General features: G+C 40.1%; 1 protein-coding gene across 2 annotated transcripts in view; it reads right to left on the bottom strand.

Annotated features, from left to right (window-relative positions):
• LOC128258612 (EGFR adapter protein) overlaps positions 1–18,447 on the bottom strand; it is a 28,273-nt gene extending 9,826 nt beyond the window's left edge. For both annotated transcript variants that reach the window (XM_052990319.1, XM_052990320.1), the window contains exon 1: positions 18,024–18,447. The gene's annotated coding sequence lies outside the window, so the exon portion shown is untranslated. The remainder of the gene's footprint in view (positions 1–18,023) is intronic.
• Between the last annotated feature and the right edge of the window lie 7,998 nt (positions 18,448–26,445).

Raw genomic sequence — 26,445 nt, 5'->3', positions numbered from 1 at the left:
TAGTTTTTTTCTACGTGCAGCCATCGCTGGCCAGGCAATGAAGTAAACACGAAGACGATGCCGCAAATAAAACGCACAGATTAAAGGATGCCCGGGTGAAATGTCTTCTTAATTACTTCGCCGAGTCCAGGGGCTGAGACTGCGAAGGATAAACAAGCCATGGTGGAGTTTGCAGGAAAAAGGACCCGTCGGGTGGGTCTGGTTGACTGGATGAAGGCGTAATTGAGAAGTCGCCGGGCGGGGACTCGGAATTGGAATGGGTTTAGGTCCGCTCCTCGGGTCCTGTTCTCGGGTTCTTGCGTCTGGAGCGTTGTTTAAGCGGAAGTAATTTAATTAATTACAAATGAAACGGAAACACGAGCAAAACGAAGGCGACGACCATCCGGCTTTATCCCTTCAGAATGCATCGTGTTTCGATTGTTTGCTTAATGGAATGAGTAGTCAGCCCGACCCCGACAACAGGAACAACTAAAACAACATCCAAAAACAAGTGCTACCCAGCCCAGTTTTTTTGCATATGGGCAAATTGGGAGCGGCCTAAGCGTTTTCCAAAACAACAGCGGAAAAATTAAAGGACCAGCCCTCCCAGCAGAGCAATTAAATTTTTGTTTAGGACCGCAAACTATTCGATGTTAGGGTGCACAAGGGGAAATTTTGTGATCGAGTTGGGTATTTGTCTGTTTCCATTATACATTTAAGGTATTTGTTCTTTAGGTTATTGTTATTTTTAATATTTTCAACCGTTTTGAAATTTAACTTAAGTTCTTAATAGTTATTAGGGAGCATAAAACCAATTTTAAACTACTATTCACATAGAAGAAAAAGATAAATGGAAAAAATTTATATATGTATATAGTGTAATAGGCAAAAAGTGTTATTGCAATTGTTTCTTTAAAAAAGTTGAGAAAATAAATTAAAAAAGTACCATTAATAAGATTTGATGGTGAAATTGTTAACTTACTCAACTAACCTGTATCAAATATCAAATGCCAGAATTAATTTTATGAGATATATAGAGGATTTAAATTGTTTGTAATTAATAATTGTTATAATAATTGTAAAAATTTCTGCACCTTTCTAAGATTGATTTTATATTTGACCCCCAGCTCATTTGTATGTCAGAACTACTTATATTAGATTTTGTTCAAAGGTTTTTCATAATTTGTTTAGCTCTATTAAGCATAAGTATTGTATATTACCTAAAATAAAACACTTTTGGTAAAGTGTATCTGCACGCACACAGTGAGCACACGCACACATTGGCACACGCATTAAGCACAGCTCATTTGCATTGCGGTTTTAATTGGCATTGGCACGGAGGAGGAGCGAAGGGAACGGCGATAGCGGGCTATTACCTCTGGCCCCGGTCTGCACGGTTCGCTGGCAGGGCTTACAAGGATAATGAAAACAATTTAACGACTCTCCCGACAATTCACAGGACCAGAGGACAGACGGCAAACGAATGCTGGTTAAACAAATCTTGAATCCTTTTTGCCGCCTCTTGCATTTGCGTTTGCCATTAATTTTTATAACCACCCCATGGCCCGACTGCCCCAACGAACGTTGCGTGTCTGCGCAAAATATTCTCAGATATTTTTTGACATTTTAATGAAAATATTTTGCGTAGCAATACAGAAAGCAGAGCAAAAAAATTAAAAGGCAGTTAGCAAAAAGGACAGGCGAGCGGAGTGATGAATCCTTTATCCCTTCACTGGCTTAATATTATTTCAACGAAGCGGATTCCCGCGGAGCAGGATCAGTGGAGTGGGGTTCACTTTTAAGCCCTGCTGATGGCCAGTAATTAAATGCTTGACATGCCCTTGGGTGTGAGGTTTTGCGAGCCAGGGATTAGCGTCACTAAGAGGATGTCTGGACAGAGAGAAAACCCTCAACACAGCAGAGAGCAGAAGTGAACAATTAATGAGATAGAACTTCATAAATTCCCGCCACTCATTTCTCCCAGTGCAGTTTGGGTGGCAAATTAACACTGAAGCTGGCATTATAATTATGGCATGTAGGTGAGGCGGATGTTGAGCTTCAGCAGTCAGGTGAAATGGACGTTTAAAGATAAATATATTTAGAAATATAATTCTTATATTTCTAGATACCTTTCTACATTTCCTAAGCTATGAAAGATTTGGCACACATGTTTTATAAAATGAAATACTGAATACTTGATTTTGACGAACTTTTTAAATTACGTAAGTTATTTACCGAGCTTTGCAATATTATTTTTCGGCCTTTTTAATATCTGTCCATTAACATTTCAACGTTTTGAAGTGCATATGTTTACAAATGCAATTAATTACCAAACTAGCCAACAAAGGTAAGAGTTTAAAGAGCTATTACTGTAGATTTATCTCACAGAATGTAAGTTATTCGACATTTTTTTTCAAATATATATAATTTTGTTCTGGCTGCAAGTATTTAACTTCACGGTCTATAAATAACAGTTTATTACGGCGTGAAGTGCATCCTGTTGCTCCTCCTTACCTCTCTCCTCCTGGCTCATTAAATATTTACAAGTTCTCAATTTGCTTAAGTGAGCATCGTGGCCTAACAAAGCCGTAATAAAATCAACAAGCCTAAGCAAAAATATTTGTCTGCTTGCCAAACAAGAGGAAAGACAGCCGAAAAAGCGAACAGCAGACAAGACAAGAGTGGGGTTGTTTGCAAATTAAAAGAAATCAAAATCATATGAGAATTTTCAAGTGATTGCCGCATGAGTCCTTGTTCGCAGTTTTTTTTTATTTGGCTCAGGCAGGAAGCGAGGGCCAACATAAACAAGCAATTTAACAGGCACTCACACACACTCTCACACCATCACACGCACACACACACCGACACAGCGACACACATCCTTAAGGATCCGCCGCCAGTTGGCAAACAAGCGAAGCGTTCAGGCGAAAAAAGCCAGCGGAGAATGGAAAAAAGTCGGGTAGCCTCGAAACAAGCAAAGCGTTTTATATGCCGACACCAGTGAGCTAGTGTGCTTGTGTGAGTGTGGCACCGCAGATTTCTCTCACCCACCCACATAGCCACATGCACCCAAACCCACACACATGCCATCCGCAGCCTTAAAGTATGCCGCAAGTTTTTGCCGCTCTTTGTTAATGAAATTTTAATCAAGCTGCAAGCGAAAAAGAGTTTGCCAACCAAGTTTGGCGAGTACACAAGCCGCACTCCTTTGCTGCGGCTCCTTTAAAGGAGAATTCCCTTATTTTCCACCGCCAAATAGCCGGCAGCTTCATTAGAGACGCCTCGGTCCACGCTGCGTATGCGTAATAATTTATTTAAAATGCAATTCGTTTATGCCAGACATTAATCATCCCAGCGAACGCGATAAGACATCGAGTAAGTCACGTACCGAGGTCGACTGCATTTATTAACAATTTACGTCATAAATAAAATTGAAAAACATTCATAATGTCAATGGCGGGCCGATGAGAATGCGAATGAGAAGTGAGTGAAAGACGTGCGAGCATGAGCCAATGGCAATTTCATAAATTACATCCGCTTGGTGGATAGGGGCAACGGGAAGGAGATGAGCGGCTGGTTTACATAAATTAGACAACAAATCTCCCAGCAAAATGGGAACAACGCGCAGGCAAAAGGTAAATCACAAGGCGGACCCCAAAAATGACAACATTAAAAGCTTCCAGGTGGGGTAATGTACTCTTAAATATACACGGAAAATAAACGAGATCTTTATATTTAATATGGTTAATGGTAAACATTTCTTATAAGACAAGGAATATATTTATATTTCACTTATACTGAAATTCTTATTCATATAATTTCTAATATTTTTCATTTTTAAAGTTTCAAATTTCTAATATTAAAACAAAGAACTATAAGGGCCTTTAATGTTGTTTGTCTTATATTGAATAAGCATGGAAACTTTAAATTCGTATTTCAATTTTTCTCAGTGACCATTTTGTGAAAAACACTTTTACTTAGAGCCTTAATTCTCTGCCCATTTTTTCGTGGTATCAGGCCGAGTAGTTTAACATATTTCTATTTTGCTGTGGCTGTTACGCCTTTTCCTGGCCGAATTGGAGTGAATAATGTTCGCTTAGCACGGCAAATAATTATTTCTCGCTTACTGCCAACTGGCATGCTATTTGGCAACGGCTTTAAGGATTGCTTTCGGTCCTTTTCAGCCGCCCATCACCACCCACTAACCCAGCTCCCCATTTTGGCCCCAGTTCATTATGTGAATTTTGAAATTGTTTTTTTCCCTCCTCGCTCGTGTTTCTTTGTGTTTTTCGCTGCAGGGCATAAAAACAAAAAATGAGAGTAAAATACAAATGCCAACACGTTGGTTGGATGAGCAACCCCTCAAAAAGGTGTTGAGTTGAGCCAAATTACAAAAAATTGCTGCTGTTGTTTCTGTGCATTTTTCTTTAATGATTTGAATATGCAAAGCGCGCCAAACAAAGCGAACGAAAAGAATTTTAATTAGTTTTTGGAATGTTTTTCAGTGCAATTAAAGCCGAAGGCTGCCAGAGCAATAAACCAACCAATTATTATTCTCAGCTAAGCGGCATTCAAAATTCTCCATACTCCGGAGTATGAAAGCAAAATTGTTTGGAATGCTTGACTCGCAGTTTGTTAAATGCTAAAATTATTTTGCAAAGAAAACGGCAACTAAATATGCATGGCAGAGCGAATCGATTTGAGAAATCCGCATCGAATTGGCTAACAGCATAGAATTTTTCAAGGAAAACAAACCAAGCCATGATGGCAATAACGAACAGAAAACGTCCGTTCCCAAGGATTTCTCTACCTTGCTTTAAAAGGACAAGGAAAAACTATTTTATATATATACGTACAACGGAATAATTCGACTACCTTTCGTCCAACGTCTGGGCAATGTCCCATGACGTCCCCCCTCGAAAGCAATAAATGTTCAAATCAATTGAAACGTTTTGCCAAGGCCTCACACCCCGTGTGAAACCACCCCCGATATAAATCGAGGAAGGAGCAGGGAATGGATTCCTGGACAGCTTAAGGCGGCGATTTGGTTAGCCCCCGCCCCGAACAACAGAAAATCGATAAGGGATGCTGAGGAATGTCAACTTGTTTTGAACTAGTCAGGCCCAAGGAAACCAGATTCTGTCCCACATTTGAGAGCCGAGTCCGAATAGGATAGTAGTCTATATATGTGACCAGAAATCGACAGAAGTCGACGGCAATAAAACGCCATTTGGTCATAAAAATAGTCGAACGTTGCAGGAGCCAAGTGAATGCGACAACTGCCCCAGGGGGAAAATACCCCGAGGGGAGGGTATGAGGATGCGGATCCTGTCTGCCAGGGCAAATTACGAATTTTGCATATTGCCTTTCTTCGGCCTTCTCTCTGTTGGCCGGTTTCTTTGCCCCTTTGGCCCATTAGTCATTTCGGTGCCGGGCGAGTTTTGCCAGGGACTACGGCTTGGTGTGTCGCCACTTTGCAGGATGAATGACCCCGGCATAGTTGCTCATACTTTTCCGCCAGCCAATCCACAACTCTCCCCGCCACTTTCCCTCGGAAAACCTCGGCCAGCGGAAATTGCGCACACGTCACAGGACAGCAATTTTCATATAACCGTCTCCCATTTTTCTCCTCTTTTCCTCAAAACTGCAAGAGAATGATAGACATATCGAATGCATACTACATTTATTTAAAAATGGGGAAAAAATATTTACTTTATTCAGTTCTTTTTTCAGTTTATGACTTGAATTGCTTTTAAAAAAACATATTTATCCGATTAAATCGGGCTAGTGAAATACTTTTACAAATGATTTATTTTCGCTTACTTAACACTTTTAAAACGTTTGCTGACATTGATGATATATTTGTTTTAAACAGTTCAATGCTTGCCGTGACAATTCTGCATCGCTTATATTCACGTTTAATTGATTTTCGCAACCGAATGCATCAAAAATTCATGCGTGTGCAATTAATGACATTACCGGAGCTCTTGACCGGTCGCGGGGTTTTCTGTTCAATAAATTATAGTCATAATCGTTATTAAGCAACATGAAGAGAGCTTTTTAAGCCAGCGCATTAGCTTAATGCGTGTTGTATTTAATTTTTAATTATAATGGACGTGATGATTGTCATGGAGCTTAAAAATTAATTCTAATCTTATAGTTTTTATAAGTGACTGAAGAAATTAAAGGTAAATATATTTCGGTAAAAGGAATATCCAAGTTTGTTAGCATTAAACGGTTATGAAATCATAGCATAAATTCTATAAATGTGAAGAGTTTAAATTGAAGTTTTAATAATCTTTTAACCATTCTTATAAAGGGTTGTAGAGAAAAACAACCCTCTCTGCAACCTTGAAAAATTAATAGGATGTGTATCTTCCTTATTTCGGAGAATTGGTAAATTTCTTGATTAAATTTAAGTTTATATAAAATTTTAATTAATTTTTTTTAAATGATTGCTCTTCACAGTAAGGAAAGTAGCTTGAATAATAAGTAGGTTGTGTATCTTTTGGCGGTTTCATTTTGCCTTGGCAACTTGGCCTTTTACCAATAGCCTACCACGCCCACTTCCCTCCCGCCGCCAACCCTTACCTAACTCACATGTAGGTCAAAACTGGGTGAGCAGAGGCGCGTTGCATACCTTCGGGCTGTCAATTTATTTTTCGCGCTTCGCATGTTCTTGTGCCATGTTTCTCCGATTCTCCCCGCCCGTGTTTTTGCGTCCTTGAAATTTATGCGTTCGACGCAGGCGAAGCGCCAAGTGTTGAGAACATCGGAGATAGGCACAAGTGCCACATGGCGTGTAATGCGCTCATTATGCTGCTGTACCTACACATAGCCATATATATGCGTATATATGTATTTTCACATTCAGCCGTATAGATGGATGCCACAAGCAAAAGGATGCCTACCACTTTCCGCCCTTGGAACTGGGCCAATGTGAACGGCATTGTCTTTTGGGTCGCCGTCGCCTCCGCCTGGGAGATAATAACAACAAATTATTACACTTGCCGAGGGATTCTAGTGGGGAGATTTGCTGGGGCAACTAAATTAAGCATATCGTTGATAACTCAACGCAGATCGGACGGAATGCGATAAGGCAAAGTCCTTAATCCTGGCTGGCTCTTTGCCGGGCTTATTACCATGTTTAAATTAGGGTCTGTTCATCTCTGCACTGCGAAAACTCATTTAGAGTTTTGAGCTTGAGAAGTGAAATATTTAAAAAGACGTGCTACGGGCTATACCAGATTACCATTTTTTTTCAATCGATAGTTTACAATTTGAAAAAAGAATCTTCTAAAAGCTGCAATGTCGTATCTTAAGTAGCTTTTTAATGGAAGCGTTCTAAGGAGCGACGGCTCGCAGGAACCTGAAACTTCAAATGCGTTTATCTATAAACTAAATTTTTTAAAACTTTCTTTTTGATTTCAGCCACTCGTTCGACCGGAATCACGCCATGCAATTGGAGTACTTTTTTTTGGAGCCTCAGCAGACAAAAATAAAGTTGAAATTACGTTATTATGTGCAAAAAGTTTCAAAACATTCTATCTAGTACTTTCTTCAAAAAATAATCCACAAATTGCCTGTTTTATCGGGGGTTACACTGGTAAAGCCTAATTTAAATATTTTATAAATTTTTGATATATTGACAATATTTGTTTTATTTTGTCTATAGTAAACACTTTTTTTAAAGTTGTAAAGGTCTTTGGGTTAAGTTAAGTCTCAAAATTATCCAAAAATCTTATTTAAATTCAGCTTCATAAAGAATTCTCTAAGTGTGTCCATGGCCTTGAGTAACAAGCTGTTATCGATTTTAAAACAACCATATGGTACTTTTGAAATACACATCTTATCTGAACACTGTCACGTTGGACTCAAAAGAATCGTTAAAATATTTTTTTATTTCATAATTTTCGTGGAACGATGGCGACTTCTTCGGGTGCCGCATCAATTGCACTTCCGCATGAAAAACAAGTTCCGTGCGAAGGCCAGATTATTGCAATCATAAATTTTTATGATTTTTCCATTGGTTGCAGCTCGAAGCAAGAGTGTGGAAAGTGTGGGCGGGAAAAGCGGCGTTTGAAAGTGCTCGCATACCGCACGAAATTTTATGTGTATTTAATAGCCTTGCAGATATGATGCAGAAAATTATTATACTCTCGCCGCCAAGTTCTCCCACCCCCGAAGCAATGCTATAGGATAGCGATAAGGACGAGGAACAGAAGCTGTATACATTTTCAAAAACATACACCAATACATTTGCCCACATCAGCTGCCAGAGTTTGTGTGCTTTTTTCGGCGGCCATTAAAAGGAAATTTAATATAAACTTAGCACAAAATGACGAGGGCCGTAAAAAGCATATTGACAATGCCACGAGATCAAGCCATCCCATCCATCAATCAATCAGGCCTGACAGCAGCTGTGGCAGCCGCAAAAATGTATCCACCGGAGACGTGTGGCAGGTAGGACAAAAAAAAATGTAATCTAATCCAATTACTCAACACTGGCAAACAAGCAGAAAAGGATATTCGGCAGGGCGCTAATGGACGAGTCCCCAAACAGGTCGGATATCACATGTCTACAGAAAAGATAAACAACCCAGGGCAATCGCAAAGTATCAATGGCCAGGAAAAAGAGTGCGGAAAGAGCCAAAGCCACAGGCATATTTACATCATCAACCCCAACTAACCAAACGAATGCGTTTGATTATTAGCCTACAAGAGTCGGGGGTGTAAGAGTGCAAATCCCGGCCAGAAAAAAACAGAAATTGAAATTCATGCGCATTCAGAGGGTTCTTTGTTAAGGCCACGGGGCTTACAAGATGGAATATCATGGGCTTGGGGGCCCCCAAAGCATTCTATTGACGAAAATTATCATTTTTGTTGCTTCAATAAAACGACAGGCCCGAAACTAATATGGTTTCCTCTTTACCCTTCCCAACAACAGGCTTAGGCATGAAATTGAAAATGTAACAAAGGAAAATTCGGGGAAAAATAAGGACGGAGGATTAAGTTTGCCTGATTGGATGGAAGGCTACATGATGCTGATGATGATGATGAGGTGTCAGTGAGAGGAAAGTCGCTTTGAATCAGGGAAACTACTATCGCAAATGAAATGTAGGAATACTTTACCGTCTGCTCACCCATTTATCATGGAATTCATTTAACTTTAACCAACGCCTTCACCTTTCACTTTCGGCAATCAAATGGCAATTATGCCCGCTCGTAGTTCAAATATTTGCCCGTAAATCACCATCAGAAACCGATGCCAATGGTGGCACTGAGTCGGATACACAGCCCCCGAACCGATTATGCAAATTTGTCCGGGTTAACGATTTCATTAAACGCCAGAACCGGCCACGCCTTATCACCCAACTGCCCCAACTGTGGTCTGGCCAACTAATTTCAATATCAGCCACCGCCTCCAGGAGCTTGCATTAATTCTCACATTTAGCCCACAGGCCGCAGGAGGCGTGTCCTTGTTGATAAACAGCCGCAGCAGAGCTTCCGTTTAGTCTGCCAACTCTCGACTCACAACAAATCCCCCGGCCTCGACCTGCGACACACAGGATGTCCTGGATAGGAGGTAGATCGGGTGGACATGGGCGCAAAACTGAGCGACATCCCGAGCAGGCAAGGGGTCAATTTGCAGCGTATCAAAAAGGGACAACAGTTTTATAAACTCCCTAGTTTTGCAAAGCTTAGACCAAAGAAAGCCCAAGAGAGTGGGAGGTTGTCGAAGGATCCGGTCTGGCCGGCATATTTATAAACACATTAAAAACGCTTCACTGCCATTTCCTGCAGGGATATGGGAACTTGATGAGTTATCAGTTTTGTGTACTGCGAAAAAAGGGTCAGCAACTGCTGAAGTCAGGCAGATAAAATGTCAAGGAAATAACAAGGCCGCTGGGCATATTTCTTTGTTTTAAAAGTGGTTTTCAATATAACCAATATTTTAGTAAAATTTATAACTGAAATTCTTAATCTGATACTCCACTAAATTAATTTGGAACAAAAGAAACATTTCGGATAAGTATTTAGAATATTCATGATTGTTTTTTAATAATATTGTAAATCGAAAAACCACAATTTCCCTCAGTGTGCAACTAACTCTTTCTGCCTCCCTGCCCCCAAAAATTAACAGAAAACAAGTCAAAGTCAATGTTTGCAGATGTGATGTGCTGGTTGTGGGCTAAGTCCCACAGCAAGTTGAAAAATGTCAGTTGCACATGAGACTGGCAGGGACCTCAAACCTCAAGAACCTCAGCAGTCAAGCCAGCGGCGGGCGCGGGGGCGGAAAAAGAGAAAGGGTTGCCAGCACCGGAGGTCCTGTGTGTGAGCCGGTGATGAGGAATGGCTGCAACTTGCAGCTGACGGTTGTTAAGCTTGTCAACATGAAGCGACAGTAAGTCGCAATGGGAGCAGGAGGCAGATGGAGCCAAGACCTGGCGTAACAATTGGAGCTACCTATATGCAGGCTTCCGCTCCCCCAAAGTCCTTGCATTTCTATTCCCCCGACGCTTTACTTTTCCGGGTCAAGCCACATTTGACCCGGTTTTTATCTAGAAGTCAACAGTTTAAATGCCATTTAACGTTTTATGGCTCGGGGGAGAGCACAGCGATTTGTAACCTTCATGTTAATACTCCAAGCCAAGTTATTTATGTAAATTACTGGCGACTGCAATGCCAACTGCTTCAAGGATGCTGGCCAGGCTAAGACCCCCTAACTCCCAGCGTTCATGTTTTATAATTAAGTCAGTAATTTAAGAGTGTCGGGCAAAGGAAACTTTTTTCGCTTGCAGCTTTACTTGACTGCATTCCTTGTGGCTTGCAATTTGGTTGCTGGCTGGCTGGCAAACTTTTCGCCGTTCTTCCCTCGCTTTTAAATAGAGTAAACCTCGGAACAGAGAAAAGCCGTGCGAAAGAGCGGAAATGTTAACAACTACTTTGACATTTGCTATGGCTCCGGGAGCAAGTATTCCGGGGTGTTTGTTTGCAAGTTGAAATTACTTAAGTGCCAACGCGACGAGGCGTGTGAATGCCGAACCGAGTCCCCAGTCCCGTCTGAATAAATGAGTTAGAGAGTGGCTGAAATGGCTGAAACGGTGCTTAACTTCGACTCGGGCTCATAAATTAATGTCGTCGCATTAAAGCGTATTGGGGCAGCTTTGCCCCGCTCAGTTGCAGTTGCAATTTCAGTCGCCGTCGGAGTGTTTTTCAAAATGAAATAACAACTGTGCTGCAGTGTCGAGAGTAACAGAAGTTACCCAGACCCAGATGTAGCCAAGTGTGAAGGACAACAGCAACGATATGCAAAATACAGAAGGCAAAATAAATTTAGTTGGGAACACGAATGAAAAGTACCCTGTTTTCACGAAATTTTAAGTTCTTTCGGCTAAGAAAGTCTCTATGGTTATAAAACTGCATATGTGTCCAATGATGTTATTTATTTGGCTTTATAAATGTATGTATTTAAGTAATTTTAAGAAGCGATACATAAAACCCAGTTTAAAAAACTTTTTAAACATGTTTGCACATTTAAGAAAATTAATAATTTACATACAACTTTGTCGTACCCTCGTTTTTCACCAGAACTGATCACAAAAAGGATGAAGGCTTAGGATAGGGGGATGTGAGTGCCAAACCTTTAACGAACTGCAAATACTCTACTCAGCCTCAGGACCTTGAAATCTTCATTTGGAGTATTAAGAAGAAGTAGATAGAAGTAATTCCTGCAAGAAGTTGGCCCGAATGTCCTGCCTGTTTTGACTTCAAAGCTCTTCCCTGCTGTGAAAAGGAAGCCGCTGTGCATGTCAGAGTACAAAAATGTTAGTTAAATTTCGTAGCTACATTTATTTTTTGCCAGCCTGGAAGAGATATAGGTACTGACACAGAGAAAAAGGCGGCCAGAGTTGGCAACCCGACTGCATGCATAGTGCATAAGTCTGTCAGTTGCCGGGGGGATAAAAGCGAAGTCGGGCATTTGGTAGTCCTGGCATGACTTTAAGACTTATTGTTCGTTGACCTTTTGGCAGACAGCAGTCGAGTTGCCTCTTTCATTTTCATGCTCACACTCGAAATGAAAGTTCAAGCAGTTCTCGTTTTCTCTGGGATAGAAAAATAATTCATAAACTGTTGCAAGTTATTAAAATGTCAGTCACACTGTTTTGCATACCTGTTTTGCACTCTTGCTTTGATTTTCTTTGTTGTACCTTCAGATTCAGTTTATCTTGGCCATTTTCTTTTAGCCAGACTGCGACCAGACCATGGCTCGTAATATATCCTCAAGGTATACATTAATTACAAGGATCGTAATAACCGGGAGAAGCAGAGCTTCGACTTGCAATGCCAGCAGACACGAACTGGAACCCCCAGAGATGCCGACTCCTTTTACTTTGTGTTTCCTTTTGCTCCCGGCTCGTTCTTTTTACGGCATTCCATTGTTTCGGGGCTGTAATCAGGCGGCAAAATTCGAGTGCATAGTTTATATGCCTCCCCGCAGAAATATTTGTCTTCAGCTGCAAAGGCTTTTCATAAATTGCTGCTTTAAAATTTCCCGTGGAGACGGGTGGCAAACAAATGACAAACTCATGTTGAAGGCTCATTTGTTTTATGGCCGACGCTTAGGCAGGCAGCTGATGTCCCTATCTACTTTGCCCCGGTTTGGGTGTCCTAGTTATTTGACACGCTTTTTTGCAGCCCTTACAGGAACGAAGACAGACAGTTGAGGAGATGCCATTCATTACTGGGATGCAAGAAAACAGGGGCATTTATTGCGGGGACCCCAGTCACACACTAGAGTACTTATAAACAGTCGGGCATTCTTGGGTTGAACTAACATTTCAGTCAACTAAAAATAGGTTCACTATTAAGTTGTTCCCTTTATAGTTAAGCATGAAATATTTGTCTAACTTATTCCCGAGTTTCAACTTTTTTTATATACCTAGGAAAATAATATATTAATCAGCTTAGAAGAGTTGATCGAGTTTAAAGAACCATTATTAAAGAAAGTAAAAAGTTGATAAGTTTCCCTAACGATATATATTTCATTTGTATTTACATATAACACATATTGCGTTGGCTTCAACAAAGTTTAATAATTATAAATATTTTCTTGGCTTTAAAGAATATTTGCCTTAGGAAAATACGATTTATCGGAGCTCTCCTGTGTGCATATCTATGCAAAATATAATTGCCTGCTTTTCGGGGCTTGCTTAATACGAACGCTTCAAAGGCAGCATTGCGGCTGCTTTATCAACTTTATTATGCCAGCGCCAAAAGTGGCAAAATTAACAACAACAGCGGGATAGAGACGGTGGGGTAGGGAGTGGGTATGGCCATAAAGCAGCCTCTCTTTTGGCCCTTAAGACAGGACTCAACTGCAGGCCGCGACCGTTTTATGGCCCTCACACACACACTCACACAGCGGAGTCCTGAAAACAGTTTCAATGTCTGTCGCTTCTTTCACTCCCTATGTGCGAGAGTGTGTTGGTGCTGTGTGCTCCTTGTTTATCTCGCTTTTGTTTGGCCCCGTTCAACCAGCTTCCCTTTTACACCTCCCCCGAAAAGAGTGTCTTACTTTGCTCGGCTTTTTCGCTTTTTTCGCGCTTTAGCCACTTCCAGGACGATTTTGTGTGCCTGTTTAGTCCTTCGCTGGGCGAAAGTGTGCGTGGGCGAGCGTGTCTGCATTTCGTGCCTGCGTGTGGGTGAGTATTTCTGTGGAGTGCGTACACGCCAACATTCGCTGCTGAGCTCCTGTTCCGAAATATTCTCTGTGTGTGGGTGTATCGCACACAGATACAAGCCCACAAAAAGGAGTAGAGAGTGTGTGTGCGAGTGTGAGTGTGAGTGCGGGTGCTAGCCAAGTTGCTGGCAACATCTAATGGCAATTTTGGGGACAAAATGTTGCCAGGCCGCTTGAAGTGCTGCCGAGTGTTTTGATAGCGGGCCAACTAAGCCCCAGAGATTTTACTCATATGCACACATCATCTCGGCAATTTTAAGCGGCTTAGGACGACAATGATGCCTTCGTAGAATTTTCATTACTAAGCCAGAGGTGAATACCTCATCCACCAAACCAGTGAACATTCTCTCCGTTCTACTCAAGTGCGCAGTCAACTTCAAAAGGCAGGCAAATTCAATGGACGAGCCATGAGTCTCGGGGCAAACACAGATCATATCTTATCGGGAATCATTTTATGAGCAAAATTAATACGCTTCAAGCCAACTCGAGCGGTGAGACCGACTGGCAAATTTGTAGACGTTTTGTTGTTGCCCAGGCAACTTGAACGGCCTCATGCTCGTCGACGGAAACAATATAATGAGCCAGGGCAGGTGGCTGGAGTGGTATCAAAAGATATATATAAATAGATACTTTTGCACTCAAAAAAATGCTTATGAAACTGTTAAGTATTAGTTTCGATAATTTCTTTAAATTCTTTAAACTATTTAAGTTAACTTCCTCTTAGTATTTACTATTGCAATTTATTTAGGCTGAGCTTCTTATTAAAATATCTGTGTTTGACAAAAAATAAACGTCTCATAATATTTTGAACTGAAAAGTCTGTTTAGTAAAGAAATCTTTTTAGTATAGTTATTTGATGAATTTTGATATTTTCTATTCAATTTTTAAGTCTCTACACAAATGTCTGATGGACAAAATAAATAATTTGAAAAATGTATAGGACTCTTAAAACTTTGAAATCACTTTAATAAAAAAAATATAATAGTTTCAAGACTTATAATATTTTTATACTTTTACTTCACTTTTAGTTCTCACCAAATATTTCTATAATATTTAAAACTTCTTAGACCTAGGGATGCTTTTCTCTTAGTGTAATAACGGGCTCACGGGCAACGACATCGTCATGGAAATTCTTCATTAACTCAACTCGGGCGCTGAGAGAAAAGAAGTTTATGTTATTAAGAACATCGAGGCGTGGGCGGAGAATTATGGCAATGGTTACTATGCTTGGCGAATGGGGGCGTGGCTAGGCAGTGGAGGAGGCGGCAGCAGCTGTTGTTGTAGTAAAATGTGTGTTTTACTTGACAAGAAAGAGATAACGGTAAATGAATATGCAGCAATTTGCACGCCCACATAATGAGTAGGGAGCAGGGAGGACAAAGGGGGGCGGGTTGGGGATACCGCCGATGGGCAGAGACTGAAATAATAACAGCAGCAGCAGAAAAGCAACAGCATCAGCCGCTAAACAAAAGTCGATAAACATAAACCAGGCACAGCAGCAGACAAGCGCTGATAAGTGTGCTACACTTTCCACAGGAAACGGAAGGAGTAGGCGTGCATGTGAGCGTGAGTATGTGTTTGTGTATAACGCAAAAGTAAATTAAAACGATTTTAATTACGGTTGCCAAGACGCTGAATGAAAATGTCAACGATGCTGGGCGACAGCAGGTGGGCGTGTCAAAAGCGTTTGAGGAGTGAAAGAGTGTTGAAAAATGAGACAACTCCTAAAAGCCTTTCGTTGTACCGTTTGCTGAGCAGCAGTGTGAATTATATCACATGTATGGGAAGCTTGTGCACTGAAATAAAAAGTGTATCCTTGATGAAATTTCATATATGTGTAGGAATTTGTGGATATTTTTGAAAATAAAATGGTAATAAGAAAAACAGCGTTTTACAAATTTTCTTTCAAAACATGTTTTTGCTGTACCTAGACTAAGTGTTTTTACTAACTTTGTATTAAAATAAGTGTAGTAAATTTTAAAATTATTTAATAACAGTATGCATTAATAGCGATATTTAAAAAAATTGTATACTAAAAAAATTAATACGACAAAGTATGTGCATATATATGACAATAAGAAAAATAAATGAATTAAGTAATTTAGTTTAAAAATATTAACATGTTGATAAAAGTAACAAAGTTAAAGCGTGAAAGCCAAAAACGATAAGCCAAACTAGTAAAATAAAAAAAAAAACTTTAAATTACTATCCCATCCTAGAAACAAATTTATAACCAATTCAGCTTGCACCTGATATTTTTTATTTGTGTACGTATGTGTCAGTGAGCGAAATAAAAGCAGATTTTCATTTAGACTCCGTTTTGTTGTCTTTAGCTACTCGACAAGACCGAGATGCCAAAGTCACTGCCAAGAGCAACACCAGCTAACTTTAACAAATAAACGTGTTTTCTGGGAAAAAGGGAAAAATGGGAAAAAAGAAGTTGGAGTAGGAGCCGCTTCGTGCTTAAACAAACAAGCTCCATTTTTATGAGGCTCTTCTGTCTGTGGCTGCTATTCCGGCTTTTCCCTTTTTTTTATACCTAACTAACGTTCGCTCACTCGCTCGTTGAAAATGAAAAGTTTTCGTGGCGGGCGTGAAATTTTTTTATACCCACAACCAAAAATAAGAATAACAAGATGGAATGCTGAAAAGCCACCGAAAAAAAAGCGCAGAAACCATGGCTTGCTGATTAACTTGACACGGCCAAGAGCGGCGAGGGAAAATGGTTGAAAAACGAGGGTGGTGGGGAGGAAAATTTGCGGTTTGAATGCAGCTGACAGGCAGCACCTGTCGCCGCTGCGGAAGTGTCGACTGCGAATGGGAATGCGCCTGCGACCAACAAACCGCCGCTTGACATTTCCTTGGCGACGCTTTCAAGGAAATGCAATGCAAGGTGGGGGACGAAAAAGTGTGGGCGGTGGAAGGACACTGCAGTGGCCTTGTGTATCTTATTTTGTGACTGCAGATTTAAGCGTAAGCCACGGGATAGCCAAAGTTTGTACAGGAGTTTATCTTCATTAATTTCCGCAGTGCTTTTTAATGCAGTTTAATTCGGTATTAACCCCGAAAGTATGCTGCGGTATGTAATTCGATATATAAGGGGAAAGTAACTTTATTTTAATTATGCCCGAAAATAGGCAACGGAATCAATGCAAATTAATAGATTTTGTGGTTTCTAATTTAACTTTAAACTTTTCAATTTGCGACTTTTGGATAAACAAAAGCCGCCAGTTTTTTGTAATAGCTAAAATAACTCGACTTTATTTGAACCTAATCGATTTTTGTTACATTGCATTGTTTTCAACAGATTCAACGAGTTTTAATGTTTATTATACCAACCGTTTGACAAAAACTTGCAAGTGCTTTTTTATTTGTATTAAAATATTGTTCAATTTATGCAGCAATTTAAGAAGCCAATTGTAAATTTTACCAACATGCGGGGTTGCTTTAAATAAGCTTGAGACTATATTTGCAGAATGCTAAACCTATAATTTATATTTTCAGAACAAAACATACCCATGAACATTTAAGAGATTAGGTGAAAACCCTAACATAATTGTTGTTTTTAATCTATAAATTACATTTTTAAAATAGGAAAGTACAATATTTTACGCCGTAAAGAGATGTTCCTTTCGCAAACTTTGATCACATCAAACAAGGTGAGAACCCTAATATAATTGATATTTTTAATCTATAAATTAAATTTTTAAAATAGGAAAGCACAATATTTTACGCTGTAAAGAGTTTTTTCTTTCGCAAACTTTGATCACATCAAACAAGCGTTCTCGCATGCATTTCAACTCCCGAAAGTGTTAAAACTTCATCGGAATAGCTGAAACACTTCACTCCAAACATGTTGACAGCTTAACAGGAAGTCTGCCTCAAGAAGTACGACGACACTGCGAAAAAAGTTGATCCCTATCCTTAGAGCCCTTTACCACCCATTTCCCGCTGATAACTTTAAGCAGAACCAGGCCAAAAAGTGTGACAGCTTTCGTGGCAAAAGTTTGCAATGCATTTTCATGTGCAGCCAAAGTGCCAAAAGGTGGCAAAATGCAAGGGGAAAACTCTCTGTGAATAATTATATAGAGAAGATGAAAGGGCCCAAAGGCAGCGAACCGAAACAAGAGCCTATGCAATCCTTTCAAGTCAAGGCTGCTGACCTTTTTCACACTGTTTGTCAAGGACTCAAAAAGCGGACTTTGATCCCAACAAAAAAATAAAACAAGCCCAAACAGTCGTAAATCGTAAAGGATATTCAGGATATCAGACAATGCAATTTGTTGTATGTCCCACTCACCTTGGTATCAATTTTTGGCGGCAATTTTCGTTATGTTCTCGACCTTTATTTGCGTTTTGGTTTTATTGCCACAGTAATCCCAAGGAAAACTGGTCAAAGTTTTCGCATAAAATTCAATTACGATTGTGAACTCATAAATCGCAACACTTGGCCGCGTTTTACGATTACGCCTTTTGATTTCGGGCACGGAAAGTGTGAAACTTTTTTGGTTAACGCGGCTACTTTGTTATCACTGTTATCGGGCCACGACTCTGGCAATAAAATTACCCCGTCGCGTCGTTAAAAGTTAAGCGACCTTTTGTGCTAAACTGGCGGATTTGTTAAGTTTTTATGGCTTTCGTCGAATTTCAGACAATGTTGGTGATTCGGGGATCTGTGAGATATATTTGTGGGCACCCTTTCGGTCCAACCTTTGCAGTTGAAAGCGCGCGAGGAACTGTTTATACTGGCCTCATGTGCTGGCATTTTTGTCCTGGCCGCGAAACTTGGTGTCTTGCCACGAAACTTGGCATCCACAAATGCGCCTGCGCTGGATTTGGTCGGGAAATGTGCTGTGGGGCAGGATATTTCCAGTCAGCATTCAACTGGTGGTTGACTTACCAATCCAGTCGTCAGAGGACAGCCATATGTGAGTGGTTGTCGTGACAACTTGATTTTCCGACAACTAAAGGTTTCTCATTTCCTAAAGCCTTAAATTTGATAACATTTTATTTCGCTCTTTGCCAGTGGCAACCTTTGATTCTCCCAACTCCATTAGTTTGAAATCCAACTCTGATCTAATTATGCGACCGTTTAGCAGTGCATACTTTTCAGGGATTTGGAAGAGGGTCGGTAAACATCTGAGAGGGAGAAAGGACCGGCGAATGACATTAAGGCAAATCCGCTTACAGATGCGGCGATGAGATGAAGATACCGAGGGTCGCCCATTGTTTATGCAAGCGCATTAAGCTGAGGCTCAGCCAGAGATACGGATACACTGGCTGTTCGGCTTGCAGATGCAGATGAGTACATGAAGATACAGATAAGGATTTAGATACAGTAGCCCTGCTCGCACCCACAAGCTGCAGTAACATGTTGCGGTTTTGTGAGCAGTAGATTGACCTGGCTAAGAAGCCCGAACAAAACCGCATTTTACTGGGCGTGGCGGCATCTTAAAGGCAGTCCAAACAGCTGCAACAGTTGAAACTCGAAACTCACAGATCAAAAACATATATATTGGATATAGAAAAGTCAGCGGAGCGAGTTGAACTCATTAACGGCAGCGAGTGCAAGTCGTTGTCATGTAATTCAATGCCGGATACCAAATTGGTACCTCGTATCTCATAGATACGCGCCAATACGTGCACTCGTATAAAAAGGACTAATAAAAGGTGGAAAAAATCGACTAAGGAAAATTGAAACTCACGTGGATTTTTCGTGATTTTCCGTCTGCTCGCGCAGGCATGCAATCTTCTTTTTATATGTCATCCATTTTATTGTTTATTTACAGCATTGTTTAGCAGCATATATCCCCGTGTATATATAGATAGTACATTCCCTAGTCAGTCCTGATTTAATGGCTGTAAATTGGAATGGAATACGCGAATAATGGAAAAAATGTTGGGCTATGTGAGCTGAGTTGATTTAAGAAAAATATATTTATTGAAAAAGTTGGCCAAAAGAATTTAAAGGAATAAAACTTTGCGGAACAGAGTTTACATTTTACAGTGGTAGGCCAGCTTCCGTCATCAATTTTGATATCCCTTCTGAATTTGATTATATTTTATTGAAGGCCTGGCAATCCTTTGAGGAAAAACGAGATGAAAGTCTAAAACATCTGGTTGAAAACACTTCCCTACAAATTTATCTATCATCTTTTATCCTTTGCTCAAATGTTTAAGGGCAACCCAACTGCGTGTTGCCGTTTTCTGTTTATCTTTCTTGTATCTTTCCCTCGTTTTGCTTACATTACAAGCGGAAATTTGATTTGTTTCTGATAAATGCCATTTATTTTACTTGTTTAAGTCGTCCCCTCGGCTAGACCCTAACTTTCCATGAAATTCAATTGCCAAATTGATTCAACTTTTTTCCCTCTCTGCGAAAAGCCATGAAGCTTCGCGTTGAGCCACAGATAATTGAATGATTTGAATTTTTATATTGAATTTGGCTTTATACATAGCTGAACACGCCCACTTTTCAGTTAACGCCCACCACCCGGCCTTTCATCATATTTGGCAGTTGTGCGAAATTTTTTGTTTGTTGTGTTGGGTGGGATTTTTCTATTAAAATGGAAATTGTAGGCGAATTGGAAAATTGCTTATCAATTGATGGGGGGCATATGCTTCAAGGATCAAACGGAGTCTAAAATGGATTTCCCTGGCTGCCCCCATCTTTCGCTGACCCATCCTCCAATTTACGCTGCAATTAAGAATAAAATTAAGTTTTTCACTTGCCAGCGAACTTAATTGAGTTGTATGTGTGAAATTCATTCCCATGGATTGGGGGGTGAATCCCCTTGGAATTTAATTTAATCCACTGAAGCGTTACGCCGCCAGAAAATGCATGGCGAATTTTTTTTTGAGTATTGCGCTGCCTTCCTTCTTTTAATTGTTTGTGCATGGGAATTAAAGACAACTGCCCGCATGATGATGTAACCATATAGAAGAAGGAGGGTGTGTATACTTAATGATCTCCCAAAGCAGACGCAGAGTCTGAGAGGGCTCCGTTCCTTTTTTTTTTTTAGACATGAAAAGGAAACCCTTGGCTGGCTAATGGCAAGGTGCACTCGAGTTCCTTTGTTGCCAAAGAACAAAACACAACTATTACTTATTGGTTCGTGGAAAGCAACTAGAACGGCATAGAAACCTTCTCAAGTGCCACTCCACAGTTCGACCTTTGTTTCGCAATCGAGTTTCGATTCAAAAGCAATACAAACACGCACTGCGGGTGCCACTTCACCCATTCGAAATGGGAATGAAAATGGTATTGCGTCGGCTAGAATCATTTGAGAAACTGCGTCACCATAAATTGTAATTACCCAGAATTCACGCGACTCAGAGTCTCAAAAAAAAAAAGTGTCAGCCAAGGGGCGTTTGCAGCGACACTTCGCCGACCCCCCTCCTCTTTTTTTTGCCGCCCGCCTCCTGTGAAACGCCCGCTGACACCAGGTACCGCCCGCCGCTTAACGGTATGCCTACGACTGCTTGACTGGCGATGTCCCCGTGAGTCGCGATAGTTTCTGGATCTTACGATATTTTCATATAACAAATATTTTTTTTTTTACTATTTTTACTTTTACTATAATAATATTAATATTTGTTCCCGTACAAGAGCCCTGTATTAGTATTATTAAAATGTGACATTCCTGCAGGAAGGTCCGCATTGCCAATAGCTCTTCTGGAGCCAAATCAAAATAATAATAGTTAATAAGTAAACAATTCATACTACTACTACAAACACAATTAACAAATATTTTTATTTCTTCCTTGCTTTTTCTTGATAATAAAATTAGGTTATTTAAAATTTTAAATTATTAAAATGTTTAACATGGCTGTGGACATTTAAACTTCCCAACCAAAATGTCGCATCCTTACCCTCGATATTTAAATTTGATTTCACGCTCCCATCCATAGTGTTCCAAACATATGTGTCACATAACCTGAAGACGTTTACAAATGAATTAGGCCAGTCCATCGACGGCTGATCAGGGCGCAGGCGCACAGCTTGAGGTCGTGGCAGAAACATAAAGCGAAAACTTCATGCCAGACACAGTGACGCAAACCACATGCTGACTTTTTCCAATTTTCCTCGGCTGCCCCATCTCCATTAAAAAGAAAACCGAACCGGAGAGAACTGAGACCGAGCGAAGGCATTCCTAATGCAAAACGTGTGGCGGCGACACTTGCCCACGTTCGCATGTGTTTGTCAGCTGTCTGTTTTTGTTACAGACCCCAGAGAACTCATCTCATATCATTCAGCCCACAACAAATGGTTTTAAATTAATAAGAAAATACAGTCGCTGACAGTAAGTGAAGTGTGACATACTTTTAATGTGATTACAAGTCAAAACTCCCGTCGAATGCTGATGAGATTACAAAGCGAAATAATGTGCCAGCGCCACCAAAAGCCAATTAGTTTTCCCCACATTTTCAACCCATCGATGATGGGATTACAATGCGTCGGAGAAGAGAAACAATCAAAAAGTGTCGCTCTCATTTCCTTTTCCCAATGCAATCCCATAAACGCCAGCCACTTTAAGTTCTCACATCGTAAAGTCCATCCAAACACCACCTTTACGCTTTTACCTTGAGGCAAACTCAGTTAGCAGAGTCCATATCAATAATTCTGAACTTGCGGCGCACATAAAAGTCAAGAACTTAATTTCCAGCTGCTGTCATTTTAAAAAACAATATTCGGTTTTATGACTTCTTCGTTGGTCGAGAGGGCCAGGAACAACTTTTCGATATCCGTGGCTATATCCGGTCCCCTATACTCTGGAAAACTCGCACAGACAAACACAGACGGCGAGCGGCTGCCACTTTTGTTGGCTTCGTGTAAAGACGCAGCTTAAAACAAATAAAATGCGAATGAAATTGTATTTTATGCATGTTGATGCCGTCGTCGTCGTCGTCGCAGTCGAGTACATTGTTTTTGCAGTGACAACAGAAAGTCACACACACACACACTCACACACGAGTAAAATTTCACCTGCACACACAACCGAATACAAGTATTGCACACAACCCACAAGGATTTTGAGGGGCACACGTGATGTTTGCCTGCCACCAAGTGCAACAAAAAGCGAGCTGCCTCTGCTGTTAGCTGCTTAGCTCTCAAGGAAGTAACAGAAACAGTGTCTCAAAAGTCCTTAAACCCAAGGCTATTTGGCTTAATTCTAAGAAGGTCTTAGCAACCCAAGAAGTTGGCTAAACAGATTAGTTTATGGCGAATATAAACATACGAATTAAGCCCGGAAACAAAACCTTTCAGCTACAAAAATAATTAACTTTCGTTCTCCATTTCATAAAATTTTATTTTTGTCTACAAGGTAAACAAAAATTTCAAAATTTTGGGAAAACAAAAAAAGAAGAACTTTTAATTAAAATCAGACAAAATGGTAAGCAAAACGGTACAGATTTTGGAAGGCGTTTTATATTAAAAGTCTCAAATAACTCTAATTAACGATGGTTTTTATTACATACAAATATGTTTTACGTTCTAATTTTGCTTGATTCTATTTAATTATCTTTAGTTACTTTTTGTTAATTTATTTAATTAAAAAATTATATATATATTTAAATCTCCTGATCTAAGCTTCTCGTTTCTTAACCAATGTGCGCATTTCATATCTGAAGCTTATCAGCTACCCGTAAGATCTATTTGCGGTTTTCTTAGGTTTGGTTTGGTTTAGTTTCTGTTTCTGTTTCTGTTTGGTTTCGTGTGGCTGGGTTTGTTTATTTGTTAGCATGGAGCATCGCAAACGTAGACAGAACCGTTGAACTTCCCCAAGCGGCTGCTACAGCGTTTACATTTGCCCAAGTTGGGCAAATAAAGTCGTTAAGCGGAAGCTGGGAATGATCAGAGGGGCGAGATGGAAGCGGCAACCAAGTAGCAACTTGCATTATCTCGATGGTCATGGCCATGCGATGTTGTCTGCTCGTTTTCCTGGCGCTTTTTCAGTTAATGCTGCCAATTCCGGCAGAAGCGTACGACTGACATGATAAACAAGCTAAACATGCCAAAAGATGTCCTGGCCACTAGGACAACCACTACTGTTGCACAGGGAAAAAAGGTCATTAATTTCGAAGTCATTTCCCAGTCCGCATATATAATATCTGCAAAATATGTTTACAGTTTTTGGAACAGGTTTTACTGATCAATAAGGATTGAATAAGCATTTAATGAGGATAAAATTGTATTTTATAATGAAGTTAAAAAAAAACCCCTTAACACCTATTTAATTTGTTTAGAACTACATTAAAAATAAATACTTGATATTTTTTAAATTTTAATAAAGCGAAGTTATTAAGACCCTTGGTTTAATTCTTTAAAAAAATGTAAAGAGGAAGATATAGATCATAGGCGTAAATATTAATCAACTTATAACTTATATGTTTTTTTCTGTAAATGAAAATCCCTTAACGCCAATTTTATTTGTATAGAAGTACATTTATAATTGATACTTGATATTTATTAAATTTTGATAAATTGAAGTTATAAGACCCCTTGGTTTAATTCTTTAAAATAATGTAAAGAGGAAGATATTGATCATAAGCGTAAATATTATCAACTTAAAACTAATATGTTTTTTCTGTAAATGAAAATCCTGCTCGTTTCTCTTTACTCGCCTGACAGCTCTTTTTTCCTGTCTGTCGCTGCTTTGCACATTTATCCTGTCCCTGTTAGTGACACCTTCTTTGTCCCCCCGTGTTTTGTCTGCATGTCACTCTTCATTCGCCGCCCCTCTCCACTTTCTCCGCTCGCCTTACTCTAAGGCCCTCTCCATATTAAGTTCAAAGCAACTGCTTGCATGTCCCCCCATATTCCCAGCCCACACATTTGCTTAAAACGTGGAAATTGATTTTCTATTTTGTTGCTGGCGAGTTTTCCTTTTGGTTCGCCTGCTTTTTTCCCTCTGCTGCGATTGTCAGTGTCAGCTACACGTGATTGAGTCTTATCTTTAGTTTTGTCACTTCAACGCTGGCAGCTACTTTAAATGTCAGCACTCGATGGAAAACCAGGAGCTGTGGAAACTCTCCCCAGACCTCGTCTGAGTCTATTTTCCAACACGTGCTCTTTGGCGAATTTTCAGTCCACCGATGAGGGAAAAGGGCTGAGGGAGGTGCTATCCCTACGGAAGTGTCAAAAGGGCTTAAAGGGCGCGTGTGCTGCATTTGTGGAATTGGAAGGGCGAAAAGATAGGGTCCCCCTTTGTTAAGTGCAACACATGTTGGCACTTTGTTTTGGGATTTGCTCTAGAGCTTGTTTTAACCATTCCGGTAATTTTTTGTCTAAAGGAAGCGTCGATGACAAAGTTAGTGCATAAATTACATCCAGAATTTCCGATAAGAGGATAATGGAATTATTAAGAACACTAAATAAGTTTTTGTTAGAAGACACTGTTGCACCTTTTGCGGAAGTCTTATATCTCAAAATATATATGCGTATTTTAGCAATTTGATTATGCAGGGATCGAGGGCATTTAAAATATTAAAAATAAATTGAGCGCAAAAGTGCTTTATTAAAATTGTAAATGTTTAAAATATTATTACATGAATACAAAAAAAAAAAAAACACAATTAAAAAAGAAAAAAAATTGAATACATTTCGTTTTTATCAAGTCCAGTTCAATTTACGATTTTTTTTTGTTGGTACAACTTTTTTGTAAAGTACCTAGACATTACTTTCACTTTCTCCCCCCTATAAAAATCACTTTCCAACAATTTGGCCAAAAATATTTGCTTACACATCAACATGAAGTGTTTTTCCCGCCTCCCGAAGAAACCACGGAATTTTCATTCGGCCACCACAAAGTTTGTTTAAGCCTGTAAAAACCTGGCAAAGGACCACAAGGCAAATATGCAAAGACGTCGCGTAGAAGTTTGGGCCCCCTAACGCACTTTTTATGCCGCGTCCGTCATTTTTGTCGCTTTGGGAGCCATTAACGAGGAGCGAATGGCGGCCCACTCACGCACATTATGCTTTAAATTTATGTGATTAATAAATTTCCATAATTTTCGGATACAGCATTTTTTTTGCGCCTGCAACGGACGAATGTCCTGTCTGTCAGCAATTTGGACTACTCCCCGGCGCTTTCTTTTTTGGTTAATGGCCGCCGAGATTGTCCCAGATGAAAATTAAAGATTTCTCTGTTGAATATAGAGCATTTTTTTCGCTTTGCGTTTGGTTTGTGCGGGGTATTAAAATAAATTTTAGCGCTTAGTTTTGGTGGCTGAGCAAATGAATAAAAATTAGTTTGCAGACCATAAAAAATTAGGCCAGCTTAAGGGAAATCTCCGAGAGATAGGGTGAGCGAAAGCTGGCACTCAGTGAAATTTATGACAGCTTACGCACAATGCATAAATCCTGGCAATTGTGTGCGATTTTTAATGCTAGTTAAATCGACTGAAAATGACAGTTTAATGATTGACATGCGCCGCTGCTGCCGCTGTGGTTGCCACTGTACAGTGAACCCCGTTCGGAGTATCCTTTTTTTGCCCCCCTCCCCGTAGAAACGTTTCAAATGAATGTCAACTGTCTGTCCGTCCGTCCGCCCGAATGACGAATACACTCGTTAAAGGGCATACGCCGGAGTGAGTCCGGCGATTCCACAATTTGTGGAGCGGAACGAATCCTTGCAGGGGGTTAGTCGGGTACTCGGTTTCCCGGGCACTTCGCATAGTTGGGCCACCACGCCCACATCTCAGTGCTCAGTTGTCAGTTG

Source organism: Drosophila gunungcola (assembly GCF_025200985.1).
Source record: "Drosophila gunungcola strain Sukarami chromosome 3L unlocalized genomic scaffold, Dgunungcola_SK_2 000003F, whole genome shotgun sequence".
NCBI lineage: Eukaryota > Metazoa > Arthropoda > Insecta > Diptera > Drosophilidae > Drosophila > Drosophila gunungcola.
The sequence above is the reverse complement of the archived record's forward strand: the minus strand, read 5'-3'. Positions and strand labels throughout refer to the sequence as shown.